Source organism: Zalophus californianus, chromosome 3 (genome assembly GCF_009762305.2).
Source record: "Zalophus californianus isolate mZalCal1 chromosome 3, mZalCal1.pri.v2, whole genome shotgun sequence".
Classification (NCBI taxonomy): Eukaryota; Metazoa; Chordata; class Mammalia; order Carnivora; family Otariidae; genus Zalophus; species Zalophus californianus.
In genome coordinates, this window is record NC_045597.1 from 162552834 (window position 1) to 162573260 (window position 20427).

General features: G+C 39.0%; 1 protein-coding gene across 2 annotated transcripts in view; it reads right to left on the minus strand.

Moving 5' to 3' along the window:
- The window catches only part of ICA1L (islet cell autoantigen 1 like), a 79182-nt gene extending 61445 nt beyond the window's left edge, over positions 1-17737 (minus strand). For both annotated transcript variants that reach the window (XM_027590693.2, XM_027590691.2), the window contains exon 1: positions 17625-17737. The gene's annotated coding sequence lies outside the window, so the exon portion shown is untranslated. The remainder of the gene's footprint in view (positions 1-17624) is intronic.
- Positions 17738-20427: the final 2690 nt, after the last annotated feature.

The window sequence follows — 20427 nt, forward strand, 5'->3', positions numbered from 1 at the left end:
TTTTGTCTAGAGTTCATCCCAGCTATTGAGATTTGTTTTTTAATATCCAGTGACTCTTTCTTTCTTTCTTTTGTAATTTCCAAGATTTCTAATTGGCTCTTCTTCATAGTCTCCTAACTTCTTGTCCTTTTTAACAGTTACCATTCTATAATTTTTCTCTTTGGCGCCCTAAATATATATAATTCTTAGACTTTTCTATAAAATTATTTTTACCTGGAATGAATTCATACTCCAAATGTTGATTTTGTTGGTTGAATTTTATAGGCTCATTGTGAGTACAGAATCTTTAATTTTTTCCTTCTTCCCCTCTGTGGTTATTCCTCCTTACTAGTGGTTATACACTGTTTCCAATTCACCTTCAGGGTTCCCACTTCCACAGCATCTTATACTGTTTTTTAGGGCCCCTGTTATAGTGATATCTGAAATACTGTTGATCTAATAAGGTTTGAAGGAATGGTGCATGGGAAACAATTTCTACCAACCTGCAGAAACTGAACTCCTATCTAGGAATTCAGAGCTCTAGAAATACCAGAGCTTATTTCTTTTATTTATTTACTTGACAGAGAGAAACACAGCAAGAGAGGGAACACAAGCAAGGGGAGTGGGAGAGGGAGAAGCAGGCTTCCCGCTGAGCAGGGAGCCCAATGCGGGGCTCGATCCCAGGACTCTGGGATCATGACCTGAGCCGAAGGCAGATGCCCAACAACTGAGCCACCCAGGCGCCACCCCCCCCAGAGCCTATTTCTACACTGAGAGCTCAGCACATTTGTTTCAGCCCCACTTACTACTTTATTTTTCCACTTTGTTTTTGGTTCATGTTTATCTTATTATCTAGCCAAGATACATCTTCTTGGGTTTGCTTCTTAATTTCTTTTCTAATTACTATGAGTTGAGAGCAAATGTTACTATGCCATCTTAACTAGAAATCTCCTTTATTTCCAGTTAGAGTACAGTTTTTTTTTTTACTTGAACACAGTCACCATATAGAACATTTTATTCCTTTTTACACTATATAATATTTAAATTTTTTAGCTATCTCTTCAATGTTGAGTACAAATCTTAAAACAAGTCAATATTCTCTTTAGAGGTAGTTCTGTACTCACTTTAACATCTCATTCCTGTGACATCACTAAAAAGGAAGCAAAACAGACTAATGGTAATATGCAGACTAATGGAAGCACTAAAATCTCCTTGAGAAAAATAATCTGTAAAGACTTTTGACTAAATATAACATAATTGCTTGATGCGATTAAGAAAATACATTAGACAAGTTTGCTGTTTAATATTAATGTAGTACTCCTGATTACTCTGGCTCCCAATCTATAACTTTTCTTACAAACACAATCAGCATTTCCTCAAAGAATCAGAGTTTGTTAATGATTTCAACTAATGATATAAAACGGTCCAAAATGTCAACAAAATTTTTCTCTGCAGTGGGATAAAGGGTGATAATTTTCTGTAGTTTCCAAATTTACTACAATTAACATGTATAACTAGCTTTTGCATAACTATTATTATTTTGAAAAATGTTTACTTGATTATTAAGCCCATTTATATCTTTTTGGTTTTGTCTTTTTCATATTTTATTTATTATTATTATGCAGCACTAGCAAGCCCTTATCCAAAGGTGAGAGTCATTCGTTCATTCATTGTTAAAATACACATTAAGGGCGCCTGGGTGGCTCAGTTGGTTGGGCGACTGCCTTCGACTCAGGTCATGATCCTGGAGTCCCGGGATCGAGTCCCACATCGGGCTTCCTGCTCAGCAGGGAGTCTGCTTCTCCCTCTGACCTTCTTCCCTCTCGTGCTCTCTGTCTCTCATTCTCTCTCTGAAATAAATAAATAAAATCTTTAAAAAAAAAAAAAAGAATCACATGCTCCTAAAAAAAAATACACATTAAGTAGTTATACCTTTTATATGTCAATTTTACCTATGAATTAGTAAATGTATAAAAGAAGTCTGAGAAGTTAAGTTATTACAAAGACCATATATTAATATCACATGTACATTATTTACAAGGGAGCTCCTATTCCCCTCTTGCCAACAATCTCACACCTATTAATAACAGAAATAAGATTAGAATTCAGGTGTGCTAGTTCCACAAGTGAAATATTGAAGAAAAACAGAGATCTTAACAGCATGAGACAAGGAAATGTCATTCCAAAAATAGGCTGAAGAAGGAAAAGGTAGATTGGTGATAGATTGTAGAGGTCTCTATATTTTATTTAATAGGTAATGTGGCGCCAAGAAAGGTTTTTGAGCAACAGAAAGATTAAACAGACAGCTCATAACAATCTTTCCACATTCCAGACATAATCTAATAAGAATCAGGACCAAGGATCTGAAGGAAGAAGGCCCTGGCTGGCTCAGTCAGTAGGGCGTGTGACCCTTGATCTCAGGGTCGTGAGTTCAAGACCCATACTGGGTGTAGAGATTACTTAAATAAATTTTTTTAATTAAAAAATTAAAAATAATAGTAACTAAAGGGGTGCCTGGCTGGCTCAGTCAGTGGAGCATATGACTCTTGATCTCGGAGTCATGAGTTTGAGTCCCACATTGGATGTGGAGATTACTTAAAAAATTTTTTAAAAATCTTAAAAATATGTTAAGGAAAAGGAAGTGAACTACAGAAGAAATTATATTTTTGAAAGAATGGCTGAAAACTATATTTCAAATCCTTTTAATTAAAGTATCAAACACTAATTTATGTTAAAAAGATATTAAAACTAATCTCCTATGAAATTTAAGAATATTTCCAACTTCACTGCATACTTCAGGCGAGCCCCTCTTCCAGTCCTCTGCTATGCCCAACCTTCCCAAGTGCACAGCCTCTCATATTATGAGGATCAAATGGGATAACATATGCAAAATTGCTTTGAAAAATATAAAGTTGTGGGGTGTCCGGCTGGCTCATTCGGTAGAGCATGCAACTCTTGATCTCAGGGTTGTAAGTTGAAGCCCCACATTAGGCACAGAGCTTACTTAAAAAAAAGAATAAAGTTGAATGCAAGTATAAGACATTAATTATTACATATAGCCTATAAATATACTTGATCTTAGCCAAAAGGCTGAGAAGTGATTACATATAGCCTATAAGTAAACAAAACTATATAGGATGTAAATTTTTAAAACCTGAAACTCTTAAAACTCAACATTGAGAAATAACCTGGAAGAGGTTATTCAGATATTAAAAAACAAGGTGTCCTGTTAAAAATGCAGATTGACCCCATGCACTTATCTGCTTTCCCTTCCCTAACCCACTAAAAGTATAAAACAAAAATATAAGCAATTAACTCATAAGTATAGGGAGAGTAAGTATAAAGACAAGAGCAGATGAGAGACTTCAGTACATATTTGGAGAGAAAGTTGTCCACTAAGCAACTAACAGAGGAATGCTAATAAGTAATGAGTTAATTATCTTGCAGAATATCTGAAAGACTTACCATTTGGAAGTAGAAGAAGGATTCATTGAATTCTGTATAGCTGGCTGAACCCTGAGGCCCCTTTCTAATCTGTGTCACTCAATGGGAGTTGAAGATATTGAACCAAGAAAGTTCTGGACTTGGGCAAGACAACACAGCAGAAGACTTGGCTTAAAAACAAAATGATAAAGTGAAAGTCCACATACAGAACTACTGAATGTCAAGCACTTTTCCCATTCTTTGCTCACCAGTAGCAAAGCATTCTCTCTCTCTCTCTCTCTCTCACACACACACACACACCTTTCCATTCCTCAGAAAAGACTGTAACATTCTTTTCTCTGGAAAGAATTAAAAGCTCCAGAGAAAAGGAGTATGTCATTTGGACATTATAAAAGGATGACTCTTTGCCTATTCACTGTAGAGCAAAATTCGCCAGTTGACAAGCTCATGCATACATAGGAAGCTTCTGATCAACAGATATGAGGAAAGTCTCCACCAAGAAAGATCTCTGACCTAAACCAACAAATAGAAAAAAGAAAATAGCTGAGGGAAATTAAGACAATATAGAAAGGAAACAAAACAAAACACAGCCCTCTAACTAATAATCTCAAAGAGGAATAATAAAATAAGAAAGGGGTCTCTGGGTGGCATAGTCAGTTGAGCATCTGACTCTTGGTTTTGGCTCAGGTCATGACCTCAGGGTTGTGAGACTGAGCCCCATGTTGGGCTCTGAGCTCAGCATGGAGTCTGCTTGAGATTCTCTCTCCCTGCTCACTCACATACTCTCTCTCTCACATAAATAAATCTTTTAAAAAAGAATAAGAAAGAACCCTTGAGGAGAAGATAGGATAGCTGAAATTTTTAAAAAATTTAATAAAAAGGTTGAAAAATAACTGAAGGACCTAAATTTCCATCCAAAAAGAGATTTACTCCAAAAATGCATCATTGTGAACTTTCAGGAACCTGGGTGTAAAAAGATCCTAGAAGTTTTAAGAGAAAAAGGAGACTATGTACAAAGTATTGGGAGTCAGAAAAAGAAATTTCTCAAAAGTAGCAATGCAATATAGAAGACCAAAATCCAACCCAGAAGAGCAAAGACGGAAAGGCTCAGGATGACAGCTGCATAGAACAAGTAGCTAAGGGGCACCTGGCTGGCTCAGCTAGGAGCATATGTAACTCTTGACCTTGGGGTTGTGAGTTTGAGCCCCACGTTGGGTGTAGATATTACTTAAAAATAAAATCTTTAGGGGCGCCTGCGTGGCTCAGTCATTAAGCATCTGCCTTAGGCTCAGGTCATGATCCCAGGATCCTGGGATCGAGGCCCACATTGGGCTCCCGGCTCGGTGGAAGGCCTGCTTCTCCCTCTCCCACTCCCCCTGTTTGTGTTCCCTCTCTTGCTGTGTCTCTCTCTGTCAAATAAATAAAATCTTTAAAAAAAAAAAAAAAAGGAACAAGTAGCCCAAATTTAAGCAGGAAGATGGACTCTGGAAAAGAGACCTCTAGGTGGGCTCCTGGGTGCTCAGTTGGTTAAATGTCTGCCTTCAGCTCAGGTCATGATCCCGGGGTGCTGGGATTGAGCCCCAAGTCGGGCTCCCTGCTCAGCAGGGAGTCTGCTTCTCCCTCTGGCCCTTCCTCTGCTGCTCTCTCTCACTCAAATGAATAAATAAAATCTTAAAAAAAAAAACTCAATTGGGGGCGCCTGGGTAGCTCAGTCTTTAAGTGTCTGCCTTGGGCTCAGGTCATGATCCCAGGGTCCTGGGATCGAGCCCTGCATCGGGCTCCCTGCTCGGCAGGAAGCCTGCTTCTCCCTCTCCCGCTCCCCCTGCTTGCATTCCCTCTCTCACTGTGTCTCTCTGTCAAATAAATAAATAAAAATAAATAAAATAAATAAAATTAAATTTAAAAAACTCAATTGTTTACAATGACATGAACACTTATTGGATGTAATAAACTTAATATACCTATACTCGGGGAGGACAAGTGGTGATAGTGGTGGTGAAGGGTAGCTAAGTCCTCATCTGCCATTTAAGGTAGATAATGCCTTAAATCAATAAATCAAAAATCAGCATATAGTGGTGCCTGGTTGGCTCAGTTGGTAGAGTGTGTGACTCTTGATGTCAGGACTGTAAGTTTGAGCCTCATGTTGGGTGTAGAAATTACTTAAAAATAAAATCTTTAAAAAATCTGCATAAAAATATAGAATTTAGAAGAATGGGGGGGCAATACCAGGGGAAATAGAGAGGTTAATGTAGGTGCCACTGGAGATCAGACTGGAGCAGGAATGGGAGGGCTGCTTTTATACATTATAATCCTTGAATATTTGACTGTTAAAAGTCATATACAACTTTAATAAAATAATTATTTAAAAAAGTAAATCTGAATGTGAACATTCCTAGTTAAAACAGAATGGTACTGGCACCAGAGCAGACACAACAGTGGAATAAATTAAGATAAAATTCACAAAGAGACCAAAAAATATAAAAGAATGTGGCATATGATCAATGTATTAATTTCCTGTGGCTGCTGTGACAAATTAGCACAAACTTAGTTGCTTAAAACAACAGAAATCTATTCTCTGAGTTCTGGAGTCTAAAATCAAGGTATTAGCAGGGCTGAATTCTCTGGGAAGCTTCAGGGGAGATAACTTCCTTCTTTCTTCCAGGTTCTGGTGGCTGCTGGCCGTCCTTGGCTAACGGCAACATAACCCCAATCTCTGCCTCTGATTTCACCTTGCCTTCTCCTCAATGTATGTGTTTAATCGCCCACTGCCTCTCTCTAAAATAAGGACACCTATGATAGCATTTAGAACCCTCCCAGGTAATTCAGAATCATCTTATCTCAAGATCCATAACTCAGTCTCATCTGTAAAACTTCACCTTATGAGGTGACATTCACAGATTGCAGCAGTTAGGACCGGTTGTCTTTGGCGGTCACCTTCAGCCCACCACAATCAATGTAGCATTTCAAATCAGTAGGAAAGGAATATATTATTCAATAACATATCATTGGGACAATTAACTATCTGTATGAAAAAAAGTGATTCTTAGTCAATGTAAGGATGGTTCAAAATTTAAATGTTAAAACCTTATAACAATACCATGTGAAAATATAGAATTTTTGATAAGTCTGAGGTCAGAAATCTTTCTAACATGATACCAGCACAGAAATCATGTAGTACATCATAAAAAATTTAAATTTATATAACAAATGGAACATAAGCAAATTTTGAAAAGAAATTAACTGGGCAAGGTAAGGTGTAAGAAAAAGTTAATATTTTTATATTTTATTTTTTTTTAAGATTTTATTTATTCACTTGAGAGAGAGAGAGCACAGAGCGAGAGGGAGAAGCAGACCCCCACTGAGCAGGGAGCCTGATGCGGGGCTTGATCCCAGGACTCTGGGATCATGACCCAAGCAGAAGGCAGCTGCTTAGCTGACTGAGCCACTCAGGAGCCCCATTAACTTTAAATTAGAGAACTCATAAGTGAAAAGACAAACTCACCATTTGAAAGATAAGGACAAAACAAGAATAGGCAATTCACAAAAGAACTTCAAAGATCCAATGAATACACAAAAATGTTATTTAATCTCTTTTGCAACTCAAGAAGCACAAATGAAAGAAAAATGTTTGTCTGTTAGATGAGCAATGATTTTAAAGGTTAACAGCTTCTGGGAAAGAGGGGGAAATGCATGTTTGCATAATTCCTTTCGCTGACCAAAACAGAACCAAAATTAGAGAAGGAAACCCCTGTGCAAAATAGCCACATCTCACAGCACTGATTCCAATGAATAAGTCTCAGATACAATGAGGTCTGCATCATCGTTAAAGAGGATGTCCAAATCTGCCACGCATCTCCTCTAATCTCAAACAGATTCAGTTTTGGCAAATTTTGTGGGTCCTGAAGAACAATTCCATAATCAATCACTAACTTGAAAACATGAGTCCTTAAAGGCATAGCAGGCAGACTTATGGAGGAAGCAGACAGCATTCTACTTGGTACATATCTCCCTATCACAGCCTGGCAAAGACGACCTACTAAAGAAAACTCATGATGTTTAAGGTGGGGGATATTTCTTCTAGTTTCCATGAGGACAGAGTTTCCATAAATCTTCCTAGCATCTTGCCCCTTTACCCCTTAAGTGAGAAACCCGACTGGCAAATTCACCATGGTCCACATTTTTTGATTGGGCAGAGCTAATTTACTGAAAGTCTTAGGTAAGTATGTCTATTACAAAGACCCAAAGTTTCCCTTGGTTGGGTTATTTCAGGTCTGGGCTGGGGAACAGACTTATTAGAAGACCACCTATACCATAAATATCTTTCAACAGCTCTCTCAACAGTAAAGCTGATATTTTATCTCCACCTGCCTAAGCTCCTTTGACCACATCTGAATTGGTTCCAATCTCAGGAGGGAACAAAAGAGCCAAGAGGTATCATGCACTTGGCTCCCTAAAACTTACAGTTGCTATGACATTTTTTATTTTCCTTGCCAGGAGCTAAAGCATGGCTGTAAAGAAACAGAAAGAGTAAGCTAGTGGTCAACCCTGCATAGCAGACTAAAGTAGATCAATCAGAGATATGTCAGCATTGATCTGCCTCCGGAATGAATGTTTACCATGTGCTGTGGGGACCTGCTTAGAGACAGCGTATGACAAGTGTGTCAACAAGTAGCCAGTTTAAAGAAGAGAGATCACGACAATGTGTTCAGTCTCCTGTCTCAGCCTCTAAGGCAGCTATTCCAACAGCTTATGCCATTCTTGGGCAAAGAGCAGGCCAGAACACAACTTTTCAACAACAAATAACATAAAAAAGTAGGACTGCATAAAAGAAGGAGGGATCATAATGTGGAAAAGAGAAAATAACCCACACATTTGGAGAATTGCTTCATAAAATAGAATTTTAAACAAAAACTGCTTTGCATCAAATAAATAGAACATAACTCCATAAAACAGATTTTTAAAAAGAGTGAACACAACTTTTCAACAACAAATAACAAAAAACTAGGACTGCATAAAAGGAGGAGGGATCATAATGTGGAAAAGAGAAAATAACCCACACATTTGGAGAACTGCTTCATAAAATAGAATTTTAAAGAAAAACTGCTTTGCATCAAATAGAACATAACTCCATAAAACAAATTTTTAAAAAGAGCTGAAAGAAACAAAAGATAAAAAGAAAAAGAGAAAAAAAATACCACAGTACTTGAAATCATATTAGAAACAACTCCAAGTAGAAAAGATACTTCAGAAAACCAAGTTAATATGGATGACAAGCCAGGGAAAATCATTCAGAATGAACATGACAAAATAAAGGTGATTAGAGTCTAACAAAGTAGTCAGAACAAAGATAACAGATTTGTAAGATAAACAACTGAAATCTAACATAAGTAATATTCTTAGACAAACAATATGGAACAGCCAAAATATTCAAGGATTTAGAGGTGAAAAACTGAAACGTCTTGTCATGTATCAGGAAAAATTAACAGGAAATGATCAAGATTTAAGATATATTATGGAATGTTGCCAAATATTAAGGATTAAAAAAAGGTGCTTTTAGCATCTAGAAGAAACAGGGCCACCTACAAATTAAATAATTTATGCTGGCCTCAGACATCTCCTCAGCAACATTAGACAATGGATACAAGTGATTTCTGTGTACAATGTGAAGTGAAAAAGAATATGACGTGGGGGCACCTGGGTGGCTCAGTCAGTTAAGCGTCTGCCTTTGGCTCAGGTCATGATCCCAGGGTTCTGGGATTGAGCCCCATGTAGGGCTCCCTGCTCAGTGGGGAGCCTGCTACTCCCTCTCCTTCTGCTGCTTCCTCTGCTTGTGATCTCTCACTCTCTGTTAAATACCTAAAATCTTAAAAAAAAAAAAAAGAATATGACATGGAATTTTCTACTTAGTGAAATACAATTTTAATGGATGTATTATAATTTACTAAAATGGTCTACTATTGATGGATATTTAGATGGTTTCTGGAATATTATTAAATCATGCTGAATAAAAAATAATAAACATGTGTAGTATTTAAAATACATGCAAGTTTATCCATAAGATAAAATCCTGGCTGAATCAAAGGGTATATGCATTTAACATTTTTCATTTTCCTAAATTGTCCTCCATAGAGATTGTACTGATTTTTATGCCCACCAGTAATGGAGGAAAGTGCTTGTTCACTGCAACTCAGCACACTGTTATTAAATTTCTGATCTTTCTCAACCTTATAGATAAAAATTATTTTATGGTAATCTAATAATTTGGAATTATCTTACCATATTTTTAAAAAGATTTATTTATTTATTTGAGAGCGAGCACGCACATGAGCGGGGGCAGGGCCAGAGAGAGAAGGAGAAACAAAATCCTTAAGCCCCAACTCCCCATTGAGTGCAGAGCCCGACATGGGGCTGCAACTCACAACTCCAACATCATGATCTGAGCCAAAACCAAGAATCGGACGCTTAACTGACTGAGCCACCCAGGCACCCCAACTTACCATATTTCATCTGTTGAAGACACTGTCGTTTGAAAGGTACACCGTTATTTCATATACCTCTATTTAAGAAAAAGAGCTATAAACTGTTTAAATCATCAATTTTCAAATACATAAAAAATTCAGATTTCAGAAATAATTTCAGAGATGTGAAAAATGAACAGGTGCTTCTTAGAATCAATGAGATATGATACACAAGAAAGGCTGAGTATCTGGAAAGGTCTTTTAAATATGCAAGGATCAGGAATATAGCACATACAAATGCCTCCCAGAACAAATAAAGCAAAACAACAACTAAATTATTTGAAGCCACAATCCATACAACTAAAATGTATTTTTTTAAAGTTCTTTTTTAAGATTTTATTTATTTATTTGAGAGAAAGAGAGAGAGAGAGAGAGCACAAGCAGGGAAGGGGCAGGTAGAGAGGGAAAAGCAGACTCCCCACTGAGCAGGGAGCCTGACATGGGGCTCGATCCCAGGACCTGAGCTGAAGGCAGATGCTTAACCAACTGAGCCACGCAGAAGCCCCTAAAATGTCTTTAAAAATGAAGAATTTATGGGATGCCTGGGTGGTTCAATCAGTTAAGCGTCTGCCTTTGGCTTAGGTCATGATCCCAGGGTCCTGGGATCAAAGCTCCATGGCGGGCTCCTTGCTCAGTGGGGGAGCCTGCTTCTCCCTCTGCCTGTCACTCTCCCTGCTTGTGCTCTCTCTGACAAATGAATAAAATCTTAATAAATAAAATAAAAATAAAAATGAAGAATTTATAAAATGGAGGGCACCTGGGTGGCTCAGATGGTTAAGCGTCTGGCCTTCGGCTCAGGTCATGATCCCAGGGTCCTGGGAGCCTGCTTCTTCCTCCCTGCTCCTTGGGAGCCTGCTTCTCCCTCTGCTTCTCTCTCTTTCCCTCTCTCTCATGAATAAATAAATAAAATCTTAAAAAAAAGAATTTATAAAATAGAGAAATGCTTTAAAGGATTAGCAATGAAGATTTGGTTAAACCTAAATGTGATTAGAACAAAACAGAATTGCTATAACTGTTAAAATAATAGGTACATATATAAAAAATAAGAAAAATTTGATGAAAATTATGTGACAAAAATTCCAAAACATATCATTAAAATGTTAGCAAAAAAAAAGTATGACAAATTGTTCACCTTTCATGATAAAAAGACATTTAATAAAACTAAACAACCATTCTTTTTTTTTTTAAAAGATTTTATTTATTTATTTGAGAGAGAGAGAATGAGAGATAGCGCGAGAGGGAAGAGGGACAGAGGGAGAAGCAGACTCCCTGCCGAGCAGGGAGCCCGATGTGGGACTCGATCCCAGGACCCTGGGATCATGACCTGAGCCGAAGGCAGTCGCTTAACCAACTGAGCCACCCAGGTGCCCTAAACAACCATTCTTTATAAGATTTTCCATCCTTTTTTTTTAATCTTTCAGGGGTGCCTGGATGGCTCCATCAGTAGAGCATGTGACTCTTTTTTAAATTTTTTTTTAAAGATTGTATTTATTTATTGGAGGGAGGGAGAGAGAGAGAGAATGAGCAGGGTGGGGGGGGCAGAGGGAGAAGGAGAAGCAGACTGTCCAGTGAGCAAGGAGCCCGACGTGGGGCTCAATCCTAGGACCCTGGCATCATGACCTGAGCAGAAGGCAGCCGCCTAACCAACTGAGCCACCAGGCGCCCCACATGTGACTCTTGATGTCAGGGTTGTGAGTTCAAGCCCCACGTTAGGCATAGAGCATACTTAAAAAAAAAAACAAATGTTTCAAAATGGGAATATGGCTTCTATTTTAATGGCAGGCTTACGTATGTATACACACATACCCACACACACATGCAAGTGCCATCATAATGCTTAATGGTAAAATGCCAACAGCATTCCCATTACAACAAGGAACAATATTAAGGAAGCCCACCATTATTCTGTTATTTAGCATTGTCCTAGAAGTGCTAAATGATACAGCAGAACTAAAAAAAAAAATGAGGGATTAATATAAAAATGGAAATGTCTGAATTATCATTTTAGACATGATGTGAGAGTATACCCAAAACACTTAATTCACTGAGACTGGAAGCAATAAGACCTTTCAAACAGGTATGCTGGTTATAAAATTAGTATACAAAATCAAGCAGTTTTCCTACCAATTTCCCAAAAATCAACAGAAAATATAATGGAAGAAAAAAATGCATCCCTATTAAAATTCCTAGGAACAAATTCAACATCAAATAACTTATATTAAGAAAACTTAAAACTCTACTAACAAACAGGGGCACCTGGGTGGCTCAATCCATTTAGCGGCTGACTCTTGATTTTGGCTCAGGTCATGATCTCAGGGTTGTGGGATGGAGCCCTGTGTCCAGCTCCACTCATCATGGAGTCTCTCTGCCCCTCCCCCTGCTGGTGCTCTTCCTCTCCCAAATAAATAAATTAAATCTTTAAAAAAAAAAATTCCACTACTAAATCAGACAAAAGACTTCAAAAAGATTTGCCTTGTTCTCGGATAGGAAAACTCAATAAAACAAAGAGTTCATTTTTCTCTAAATTAATCTATGCATTCGATGTAATATAAATCATTACCAAGAGGTTGTCTGCAATTCTTTTTAAAAGATAAATGAAGTCTAAAATTCACTGGGAAAACAACTGTAAGAATACCAGGAAAAAAATCTGGAAAATAATAATAATAAAAATCTTTTTAAGCAGTATTAATTCAGTCAGCATTATACTGGTCTTCCATTTCCACTTCAGAAAGTTGCAAGAGAACATTAATTCCATCCTAACAATGAGAATAAGCTAGATAACCTACAAAATTTAGTGTTTTTTTAAAGCCCATCAGAGGGCCGAGGATGCAGGAAAACTCATGATCTAAAATCCAGAAAAGGACTAGCCTTACCTAGGACTGCAGAGACCCCTGGCTGCTTTCATCTTTTTTTTTTTTTTTAAGATTTTGTTTATTTATTTATTTGACAGAGAGAGAGGGCGCGCACAAGCAGTGGGAGTGGCAGGCATAAGGAAAGGGAGAAGCAGGCTCCCCACTGAGCAGAGAGCCTGACATGGGGCTCAATCGCAGGACCCTGATATCATGACCTGAGCCAAAGGCAGATACTTAATGACTGAGCCACGCAGGTGCCCCCCTGGCTGCTTTCATCTTTGGCAGAGTGGCAGGAAAAAGAGGAGGCTGCCTCACAAAATAATGGAGGGCAAAAGATAAGCAAACTGTATCTTTAAGTCCTAAAACAAAAGTTGGCCAAGAATTCTATACCCAATAAAAATATCCTTCAAAAATGAAAGCAAAATTTCATACAAATAAAGCTGAAAGAATTTGTGCCACATTGACCTGCACTACAAACAAATCTAAATATTCATTAGGGTAAAGGAAAATAACACGTAGAAACTCAGTTCTACAGGACGCAAGACAGAAATCAAAAAGGGTAAATAGGATTTCTCTTTCTGCTACTTCATTATTGGTGTACAGAAATGCAACAGACTTCTGTCCATTGATTTTTATATCCTACGACTTTGCTAAATTCCTGTATCAATTCTAGCAATTTTTTGGTGGAGTCTTTCAGCTTTTCTACATAGATGTCATCTATGAAGAGTGAAAGTTTGACTTCTTCCTTGCTGATTCTGATATCTTTTATTTCCTTTTGTTGTCTGATTGCTGAGGCTAGGACTTCCAGTACTATTATGAACAACAGTGGTGAGAGTGAACATTTCGGTCTTGTTCCTGACCTTAGGGGAAAAGCTCTCAGTTTTTCCCCATTGAGGATGATATTAGCTGTGGGTCTTTCATATATGGCCTTTATGACGTTGAGCTATGTTCTTTCTATCCCTTTCTTGAGGACTTTTTAAAAAGATTTTATTTATTTGAGAAAGAAATAGTGACAGAGATATGAGAAAGAGCACGAGCAGGGGTGAGCAGGAGAGGGAGAAACAGGTTCCCCACCCAGCAGGGAGCGGGATGTGGGGCTCGGGACCCTGGGATCATGACCTAAACCCAAGTCAGATACTTAACCGACTGAACCACCCAGGCGCCCCCTCCCCACTTTTTAAGTATTTTATTTATTTGAGAGAGACAGATATCGAGAGAGAACACGAGCAGGGAGAAGAGGGAGAAGCATTTTCTTGAGGATTTTTTATCAAGAAAGGATGGTATTTTGTCAAATGCTTTTTCTTCATCTATTGAGAGGATCATAGGATTCTTATTCTTTATTAATGTGGTGTTTCACATTGATTGATTTGTGGATATTGAAACACCCCTGCAGCCCAGGAATAAATCCCACTTGGTCATGTTGAAAGATGTGCTATATATACACAACAGAATATTACTCAGCCACCAAAAAGAATGGAGTCTTGCCATCTGCAATGACGTGGATGGAAACTAGAGTATATTACACTAAATGAAATAAGTCAGTCAGAGAAAGACAAATACCATATGATTTCACTCCTATGTGGAATTTAAGAAACAAAACAGATGAGCATAGGGGAAGGAAAGGAAAAATAAGATAAAAACAGAGAGGGAGGCAAACCATAAATGGGAAAAAACTGAGGGCTGCTGGAGGGGAGGTGGGTAGGTGGGTGGGGGGATGGGGTGATTGGGTGATGGGCATTAAGGAGGGCACTTGATGTAATAATGAGCACTGGGTGTTATATGCAACTGATGAATCACTAAATTCTACACCTGAAACTAATACTACACTATATGTGAACTAACTTGAATTTAAATAAAATCTTGAAAGAACAAAAAGGGTAAATATGTTGATAAATACACAGGAATTTTTAAACATTTTAAACATTACATATACACATGCATCTTTAAATTTCACTAAAAGATTACTGATTCTTTAAATTAAAAGTAATAAAAATATAGAGCATATGTAGAAGCAAAATATATAGAATATATAACAGAATATATAGAAGTAAAATAAGAGCACAAAAAGTGAGAAGATGGTATTGCAAGTATAAAGGGTAATATTCTTATGCTGTTCATGAAGTACTAGAATATGTTTGAAAATCAGCCGTGATAAATTCAAGACACATATGTAATCAATCTCTAATACCACCAATAAAAAAATAACATGAAGGGACAAAACTAAAAAGATAGGGGAAAAAATGTTTTTCTAAAAACTCAATTCACCCAAAAAGAAGGCAGGGCAAGAGGACCAAAGAGTAAATGAAAAAATGGAAAAAGAACACCAATATACTTAATCCAAACACAGAAAAAAGTTATTAAACTATAAATGGACTATATACCACTATTAAAACACAGAGATTGTTGTGAGACTGGATAAACAACTTCAGCCCAACCGTATGTAGTTTATAAGAAACACATTTTAAACATAAACACACAGATGAGTTAAAAGGAAAAAGCAAGAGGCAAACATTAAGCTTATATTAATGTCAGAACAGGCTTCCATGTAAAAAGTATTTTCAGGGATAGAATGGACATCTCAGAATGATAAAAGGGTCAATTTGGCAAAAAAGACAAAGGTTTCTTAAAAGTGTATCTGACTACCAAATACAAGAAAAAAACCTGACAGAGCTGAAGGGAGAAATAGACAAACCTACAATCATAATTAGAGACTTCAGACTTAGCACTTCTCCCAGAGTAACTGACAGAATAAGGAGACATTAAAAATGTGAAGATAAAAGGCTTGAGCAACACTCTCAACCAGCTTCCCCTAACTGACATTTAGACTACTCCACCCACCACCAGTAGAATACACATTTTTCCCCGCGGATAAATGGAATATTGACCAAGAAAGACCATAGGTTAGGCAAGAAGAAAAAAATAAACTCAATAAATTTAAAGGTATTGAAATAATACATGTTTTCTGACCACAACATCGCTAATTTAGGAATCAAAAGCAATGATCTACCTAAAAAAAATTCTAAAATATTTGGAAATAAAATAACACACCTAAATAAATAATGGAGCAAAGAAATCACAAAGATTTTAAAATATCCTTAAATGATAATGAAAACATTCCAAATTTGTGGGATCTAGCTAAGCATGGTTGGAGGAAAACTTGCAGCTTTAAATGCTTATATAAAAGGAAAAGAAGGTAGAAAATCAATTATTTATGTTTCCACCTTAACAAGTTAGAAAAAGAACAAATTAAACCCAAATTAAAAGAAACAAAATTAAAGAGTAGAAATCTGAAACAAAACAGACATATAGAGAAAATCAACAAAGTCAAAAATTTTAAATATAGGACAGAGCACACATGAAATCACAAAGTCGGACAGTGTAAACAAAACAATTTATATGTTTTATATCTGATATATTTTGATATCTGGAACTAGTTCAGTCACTGCTATGAATTTTATTAATCGCTTTATAATAAATATTTCTAATAAAAATGTGGTTTCCTAGTTTTTCCACCAGTCTCATGTTGACACCAGTCTCATGTTTGCAGCTTTCCCACTTTGGACAGGCTGAGCTCTGAACACCCATTTAACTCTGAAATTATAATGATTTGTCTGGTAATTATAATCACTTATAATTAGAGCAATGTCTTGCACGTAGTTATTTCAATGGCTAGATGCAATCATTCTGCACGATTAAATACAGAAATATCAAAGAATATTGGTAATGCTGGGCACAATTAAATATAAAACGATTAAAATTTTTCATCATATAAAAAGCATATACATAGCATTAGTTGTTTATTTGGCCATTACATGTGTAATTAACTCCTACTAAAGGATGAGGCACCTGTGGCTACTCCATAAATATTGATGTTAAGATGATGAAAGTAATATCGCCTTACAGTAAGTTGCCTAAGTCTAAACCAAATAAATCAATACATAAATGCTTAGAGAAAATCCAAAACCATGGATATACGTGATCTTCCCAATAAGCTATTTTACAGTGACCCATAGTTTATAAGAGGGTTTATGCTCTGTGCATTAACAATATTACATGAAAAATAATCCCACCCCCTCTACTGGCAAACCCACAGTATCGCGGGTTGGTTGCCAGGTCGGATTTTTTAACCCCTCTCCATCTTTCTCAGAGCATCAGGTATCTGACCATTGACATCATCTGGGCACCCGACCAGGTGATCCGCGTTTCCACGAGCCGGATCGGTGCACGGGGCTGGGTTCATGGCCTCAGGCCGCAGGATTTGTGCGCGGAAGCCCTCGGCAGCTCGGCCGTTCCGCAGTTCGCCTCAAACCGCACATTTACTTATGTTTTGTTTTTACCAAACGCTTGCCACTGCGCTTCTACAGAAGGCATTTCCATTACTAAATAATGACATAAAAATAAGCACAACAGAAAAAGAGGTCAGCAGGGAAAGCACCTAAGGGCTGGGAACATCTGCTTCTAATGGAAGCGATCTCCACCTTCAGGAGAAATCAACCAAACAAGCCTCAGGCTACTGCGCACGTTCGCTAGCGGGGCCAGCGTGAAGGGAAGCTCCTTTGGTTAGGAGAGGACCCAGCCTCCCTAAAAACCACTCCTGGCCTGTTCTGCCCCGGGGAGCTCGGACCCGGACCTAGTCCGGGAGGGAGGCCGCAGGGGGCGGCGAGGCCCTGAGAGACCGCGTGCGCGCGTGGCGTGCGTCTCCCGCCGCGCCTCCACCTCAGGGCGTCGCCACGGGAACCAAGGGTTTGGCCTCCCGCCCGGCAGGCCAGGGAAGGGCGCGGCCCGATCGCCGGCCGGAGGGAGGGGGCCGCGGGAGGCCGCAGACTCTCACCGCGACGCTGAAGCCGCGACGCACCGGTCCTCCGCCGCCTCGGGTCGCGCTTGGCTGCGCGGAGGTCCGTCCCGGCACCCGTTCCTGCCGCCGCCGCCCGCGAGCCCCGAGACGCCGCCGGGCCACTCCCGCAGCCCGTGCCCCTCCGCACCCGTGCGTGGAGGTGTTGGGCTCCGGCTGCGGGAGGCGGGAGGTTTAAACCGGGCGGCCTGGCGCGTGCGGAAGCCGCGCTGCCCTCGGCGCCTCGGTCTGGCGTCCGCGTTCTCGCCTTTTCGGGCTCTAGCCTAACCCCACCGAGGCCCGGCTCTCGGTCCGTTTTCCGATGAACTCCGGGACCCATTCTGGTCTTCCTTTACCAAATGCCAGGTTATTAAACACGAAAACGATCAGAACATCAGAATTAAGGAACTGTGAGGCCCCTGGGGCATTCTCGGTTTCCTTTTTAAGCCCAGCACCTCGGCCCGGGTCCCTCCCTGCCTCCTCCGAGCCCGCACCGCACCTGCCAGGCCAGCCGGTGCCACCTCTACCAGACTAGGAGCTTCGGAGCCTCAGTCATTCCTGAATCCTGGGGCGCTTCTCAGGACCAGTGCCCGCACGCGGTAACTGTTCACGTGCTATATTTAACTCTTATCGTAAGGGTTTAAAGAGGATTAAGTTAACAACTGTTAATAACTGACCTCAAATGCACATATACATAACCATAATTTGCGTTCATAAATGAGTCAAGAGTAAAAGGCAAAATTTGAGCCTAAAAACTAAAGAAAAAAATGGAAATAAGACAAAAGTAAATTGTTCCTGGTGGAAGATAACTTAAATTCAAAGAACTTTCTTTTTAAAGGTGATTCAAAATATCCTATCACTTTACTAAAGCTTTACAGAATATTAATTACAACTGTGACACAGCCTAGCAAGGAAAAAAGCTTACACTCCAGGTGATAACTGTAAGTCTGTAAGATCGTGAAAGATGGAGTGAGATTCTAGAATATTATTACAAAGTACTTAACCTTAAAAACCTGAAAGTAGTTTTAGACTAGGAAAAGGAATAGGCTATTTATACCAGAGTTAATATGGACTGAAAATAGTGAGAGGTCTTTAGGCCAGGGATTCTTACCCTGAAATATATGGTGTTTCAAGGAATGGGTGAATACCTAAAATAATATGCAAAATTTTGGCATGAGTCTTTTAAAAATAAATTTTCTAGAAATGTAACCAAACCCAAGTTACACTGTCCAAAGCACAGCAAAGCCAATCACTGAGACATCATGTATGAAAGAGAAGGGTTTATTCTAGAGGCAGCCAAAGAGGTAGAAGGGCAGGCTTCAAATCTGCCACTTTGAAGGGGGGGAGAAGTTTTTTTTATAACCACAGGGGTTGGGATTACATATATATTGATGAAAAGGATGGTGAAAACTTGTGGTTATTCATGAGGAAAGATGGAGCATGTTTATTGAGCAAACATGTAACATATATCCCATACTCACTTGTGTGGAGACTTAAAATGAGGAAAAATTCAGCCCCTGCTGTGAGGCATCTTAGGACAACGAAAGGGACTATGGGTTTTCTCCAAGAGAGCCCAGATAAACTGGAGGGGGTCTTGGGCTCATTATCTAGGGTAAGGAAGACAGGGCCTTGCTGTTCACAGGCTGGAACCGTATCAGTGACTTCTAGCCCAGGTCTCCCTAGTGGATTTGTAAACACACAATAGCTGATTAGGGTCTCTGAAAAATAAGCTTTAGATTTCTTAATTTCAACCTCATTAACCCTATGGGGACAACCTCAGAAAGAGTCCACAGCTTTCCTCAGATTCAAGTCCAGATCCTTAGAAGGGTAAAAATTAGCATTTGGCAGTAAGGATGACTTCTGTACTTCCTCAGATCTTTCCTCACTCATGATAGGTTTGGCATCCCTCGTAAGGAAATAGTTCTACTCTCAACAAATGTAATTATTTTTCTGCCTGCCTTCCTCACTGGATGCTGAGCTCCGCCAAAGTAAAACATTTATGCATTTCAGTAGCTTTATCTCTTGAACACAGTGCCTAATACATATTGCATTCTGAATGAGTTTATTCAATCAATAAGTGAACAGAAGCAAAGACAGCTAACTGACAACTGAAGGATACTGTATAAAATATCTAAAAAGAACTGAACACCTTTCTTCCCAACGAATAAATGATTGTAATATGGTAAGAAAATGACTTTCAGAATGTTACCATGCACACGTTAAGTTTCTTGGGGTATTTTAGAAAATGCTTCTTCCAACAGGACGAAGTTAGGTTTTGATTTTTAAGATTTTATTTGTCCATTTGACAGAGAGAGCACAAGCAGGGTGAGCTGCAGAGGGAGAGAGAGAGAAGCAGGTTCCCTCGTGAGCAGGGAGCCCGGTGAGGGGCTCCATGTGGGACTTGATCCCAGGACCATGGGATCACGACCTAAGCCAAAGGCAGAGGCCCAACCGACTGAGCGACCCAGGTGCCCCCCTCAACAGGGTGAAGTTTAACTCAAGAGGATATTAAACATCAGCTCAATCTGAAGCAGAGAAAGGTCCTTTAAGAAATATACCAGAAAGTCGGAGTAGTGACTGTGGGCAAGGCCTGTTGGTTTTGTTCACTTAACTGGGGAAAATTACTGGAGATACACAATGTTTCCAAGCCACCATAAAATGTAGCATTTATACATAACTACATTTCCTTCACAAGTCACTAAGAAAGGTGGGCAAATGGTGGCAAAGTATAAAAATTGTTTCAGCAAACAAGGTCGAGCTACTGACACTCCTGGGCAGGAATCAGGTTTTCTTAATCAGGTAT